At 37.9% G+C, this 5,420-nt stretch overlaps 1 long non-coding RNA gene across 1 annotated transcript in view; it reads left to right on the forward strand.

The window, feature by feature from the left end:
* Positions 1 to 2,857, forward strand: part of LOC119569207 — a 3,080-nt gene extending 223 nt beyond the window's left edge. The window contains exons 1-3 of the long non-coding RNA XR_005228226.1: positions 1 to 1,287; positions 1,442 to 1,612; positions 1,911 to 2,857. The exon at positions 1 to 1,287 is cut by the window's left edge and continues 223 nt beyond it. This is a non-coding gene — a long non-coding RNA (uncharacterized LOC119569207). The remainder of the gene's footprint in view (positions 1,288 to 1,441; positions 1,613 to 1,910) is intronic.
* Positions 2,858 to 5,420: the final 2,563 nt, after the last annotated feature.

A 5,420-nucleotide genomic window follows, 5' to 3' on the forward strand; every position in this document is an offset into this window, starting at 1 on the left:
GAAAAATTAATACACTAAAAGCATCGTGAACTTGGCAGGTGTTACGTCATCCTGGCAAAATGTGTTGATAATCTATGATTAGTTGATGGTTTGGTGAAAATTGTTTGACACACACAAACACAAGCACACACACGCGCGCGCGCGCGCGCAAACGTACACACACACACGCATACGCACACGTACACGATGAATGTTCGTGAAATTATTGCCTATTTGGCCTCCTAATATTTCGATGACCTAGGCATTACCGGCGCATGAACGCTCACACGCGCTTGAGCTCCCTCCAGTGCCAGTGGCTTATTTTCCCCTCGTAGTTTAGGTGTCAGTCACTATGGGAGGACCGGGGATGCTGAAGAAAGTGGTAAGTTTATGTGAGTGTTTTTATAAGTGAAGACAGGTCAGTTATAATAATCGTGATATAATTGTGTGGGTAAAGTATATGAAGGGACCGCACCGACTAGAAGAAAATTTAAGCTTTTCATGTACATCTCATACGTATCTATCTAATCTTAATATTTTTTCTTATATAAACTGCAGATGATATTATTATTATTATTTTTTTATAGTTTGTTTCGTCAGCCGGTCAGTTTCAAGTATGATTAACCGATACCAAGACTGTGACAGTGGCTTTGGTGCGTAAAAAAAAAAAAAAAAAAAAAAAAAAAAAAAAAAAAAAAAAAAAAAATAGTGACAGACTATATGTGACTGGGCTAGCTTTTGCGAAGTGTGTGTTTCTTGGTGTCTCAGAAACACCTATGAAAAAACAGGTAGCATTAATATAATAGTAGAAATTGACGAAAATAAATTCGGCAAGCGCAAATATAATGTTGGCCGCGCAATAGAGGGGCAGTGGGTGTTTGGCGGGGTCTGCCGTCAAACAAGACAATTTTTCCTTGTCCCCGTTGCTTCCCGAGACGCCGAAACTCTTCTCGGCATCATAAAAGTAAAAACTGACAATTGCTGGGAGCCATATAAATGTCTTCAGCACTAAAGATTTAACAGTTTAACACTTTGTGGGGTACTTAGCTCGGGTGATGTTTCAGATGAATATTTATTATTACCGTTTATTAGCGATCTCCTCGATATTCATCCCCTCCCAAACCCCCGGTACCCCGCGGGATCCCCCAAGATTGTTGGCTGGAGTTCGGGACTTTGTCTCTGACGGGTGCGGTCCTCTTATAAACTTTTTACCTTCGGCGTTTCTGTGGCATTTTTATTTATTTATATAATTTTATTAATCTTCCATAGCTGGATGCGCATCGGAGATCTATCCAGCGGAAAAACAAGGTATGTTAACATAATATCACTATTATTTGTACTGCTCCAATCATGTTATGATCTATACTTTTTTACTTATTTTCACAGATGTGGTAATTGCAACATAACTTAAGCATTAATATTATCTTATTCACCTTAGTAACTTTTCTTTTTCTCGTTTCAGGAACAGCGCGAGATGGAGAGGAGGAGAGAGATGCACCGACAGCAGGAGGCAGTAGCGGCGAATGTAGTGCAGGAGGTGGCGCAAATACACCACGCAGACGGGGGGGGGAATAGAAACCCAAACCACTAGCACCTGTGGGTCGAGGGAGCGCCTTGTGTCCCCGTAGGATTGGTAGGTAAAGGAGGAAGTTGTTTTGGAGTGTTTACATTGCCTTGGTTATACTGTTCGTGTTTCGTTTCCTTTTGTTTAAGTGTGGATAGAAGTGTATCATAGTGATCCTATTAATTTCGTGTAATCGTGTTATTGTGTTTTATAATGTTTCATAACAATCGCTTCGATGTTATTATTGAATTTTATCTCTTTATATGTAATCATAAAAGTAAATGTATTTCATCTAAATTATTTTGTTATTGTGGCTCTGTTTAATCTGTCATGTAATTTAAGGTCCATATCTATCTGTCTTTTGCAGGGACGACACACCATCATCGAGGTCCTCGTGTAGTGTGCTACGGCTGTTGCTCCCTTCTTCGGTGCCCCAGGCCCGCTCAGCATCTCCCGCAGAAAATAACCCCACGACGTAAAATAAGGAGATAAAACCATGGCGCGACCTTCTGCAGGCGCCGCAGAAGGAACTCTCCGGAGGAGGCGCAAGCACGTTGACGCAGGCGCAGCAGAAGGGACGAGACCGCAAGGATCCTGCAAACGCCACAGAAGTTTTTTTGCGCGTATTTATTCGGTGATTCAATTATAAACTTGAATTTTGGTGTTTAAATATATATGAGAAAGCGTAGCTTAGTTCTCCGATTTATTGAATTTATTTTAAGTTTTTTTTTTCTCTCTCTCCCTCTTCAAAAATTAGTTCAACTTATTATGGTGCTTTTAATTCTACGTTTTATCAGTTATATATATCATTAATAATTATTTGTATTTTCCTTGGTATATATATATTCAGGCTGAAACACTTTGTGTTCGTATTCCGTCATGATAAAAGATGCTACCACCATAGGATAGATTTCATCAGTAAGAATTACTCTGTGCTGAAATAGAGCGAAGGAAACAAGTTCGTGAAAAGACAAATGTGTTTTTGTGACATTGAAAAACATCAACAGTGCGGTGTGATTGTAAACAGTGATTAGTGTTTCAAGACGAAGATAACGTATAACTCTGAACTAAGTAGAATTTGTTTTCTTTTTCTTTTTCTTCTTCTTAATAATAATAACAGCAATAATAATAATATGAAGAAAAATCAAACATATTCTATTTAGTTCAGAGAAATATAAGTTATTTTCATCTTGAAACAGTAACACTCTTTACAATCACACCGCACCGTTTTTGTTTTTTAATGTCACTTGTCTTTCCATCACTGTTTCCTTCGCTCTATTTCAGCACAGAGTAATTCTTACTGATAAAAACAGTCCTATGGTGGTAATTATTATTATTATTATGTATATTCATATATATATATATATATATATATATATATATATATATATATATATAAATATATATATATATATATATATATATATATATATATATATATATATAATACGAATGTTGTTTTTTTAAAACTGTTCTTACTTATTATCAATATATTTACATAGTAAATTACCAAAATACCATGTCTATTTTTGTAATTTTTTCAAGTACATTATTTCTGTTTCTGTCATTACATATGGATTTTCATATATGTATTTTTCATACTAATTATCTGAAGGCTCCTTTATTTATTATTGTTATTATTATTATTATTATTATTATTAATCTCTTTAGATTTGCTCATTAAAATCAAACACCGGGTCACTTTCATTACTACTATTGTTATTATTATTATAATACGATATTATTATCGTAAATATATATATATATATATATATATATATATATATATTTAATGAAAATAAATAGGTAGTCTTATCCAAATTTCCACTTTCCCCTTATTACTATTAAACATATTTTGCATTACAGAAGCTTCAGATAGATATGACTGTCTTTCTATAATGATCAATCCGACAATTCACTAGGGTGGTCGTAATGACCACCCTAGTGAATTGTCGGATTGATCATTATAGAAAGACAGTCATATCTATCTGAAGCTTCTGTTACGTATGTGATACGTAACATGGACTTATTAAGAAAGGGTTGAGATGACCTACGTTAAATCATATTTTGAGGTGCAAGGCCTAAAAGTGAAAAATAAAACAGTAACTGATAAGTCGCTTAAACAAATGCAGTAAATGTACAAACAGAACTAAGTACGAATTGTAAAACTGGCCCTGAAACAAAGAAAACGATTGCTTTAAAATAGAAAACGTACAACTGGAGAGACTTCACACTGCTTCACACACAAACACAAACACACACAATGAACACACAGACACACGCACACACGCAAACGCACACATACATATACACACATATATAAATTATACACACACACACAAACACATACATACACGCACAAATACAAACACGCACACACAGACACACGCACACACGCAAACGCACACATAATATATATATACACACATATATAAATCATACACACACAATACACACACATGCACACACGCACCCATGCAAAGACAAACATATACACACATATAAATTACACACACACACACACACACACATATGCACACACATACACACACGCACACGCGCACACACACACATGCACATGCCACACACACAATGCAAACACAGACACACGCACACACCAAACGCACACACACATATATATATACACACACATATATAAATTATACACTCACACACACGCACACACATGCACACACAGACACACACACACACACACACACACACAACACACAACACATGCACACACACACACACACACACACACACACACATGCACACACAGACACACACACATACACACACACACACACACACACACATACACACACACACACACACACACACAGACACACACACATACACACACACACACACGCGCACACGGACACACAAACACACGCACATACACACACTTGATATGAACCTCGTTACCAAAAAATGATATACCCAGACGCTTCCTCTTTCGATGCATCTGTCTGCTAAAGCCAAGATGGCGATGCAGGAGGGAGTTTTCTCTTTATACTACGCAGATAGCGAAGTAAGATTCGTGGACCTCGTGTGCGAGGGCGAAAGAACGACATTCTATCTGGATACTGGTGTCATAAACTCATTTATTACTTCCAACCAGGTGAAGAAGTTTGGCAAGCAGGACGAAGTGTTTGAGGATGAATTTAGAGATTCCGTAGTGTTAAATATTAAGGTCAAGGGCACAGTTTTCCCGATTACTTTTGAAGTCGAGGACAATTATAATTTTAACTATCTGGGTTTGGACATTCTGTTCGCCTTTAGTTGCACCATAAATCTACAAGAGAACTCCTTGACCTTCGGTGACTATGCACACTTGGATGTCACCAAGATCGATTATCTGTATGAGACAGTGACCGTCGAAGGCAAGGATGTGGAGGCAATGGTTGATACTGGTACGACATTATTCCTTACAAGTAACTTGGAGGTAGCAAAGGACCTGAATTTACCACTGGAAGATGTATCAGAGCTGAAAGGCGGAGTTCAAACATTGTACGGGGAATTGCCCATGCGGCATGCGGCTTATTGTCGCCTGAAGGTGAAAGACCGTGAATTTGGGATAGCTATGTACTATGAAAGTGACGAGGAAGACCTTATAATAGGAATAGGGGCCTTACGAGGAGGGACAATACGGTTTTACCACGACTTAACGTACGAAATTTCTGTGTCAGGGGAGCTTGACATAGATGAAGAGACGAGGATGTATGGTTTTACAGGTACGCTAGCCGAGGATTATGATAGAAAGCAATAGGCCTTGACAGAAACTGAGCCTCCAACGAGTGTCTAGAACTGACAGGTCTGACAGACCTGGCCTTGTGCAGGCGTGACGCCTGCACAAGGCTCCTGTCATGGG

This window comes from Penaeus monodon, chromosome 4, assembly GCF_015228065.2.
Source record: "Penaeus monodon isolate SGIC_2016 chromosome 4, NSTDA_Pmon_1, whole genome shotgun sequence".
NCBI classification, from domain to species: Eukaryota; Metazoa; Arthropoda; class Malacostraca; order Decapoda; family Penaeidae; genus Penaeus; species Penaeus monodon.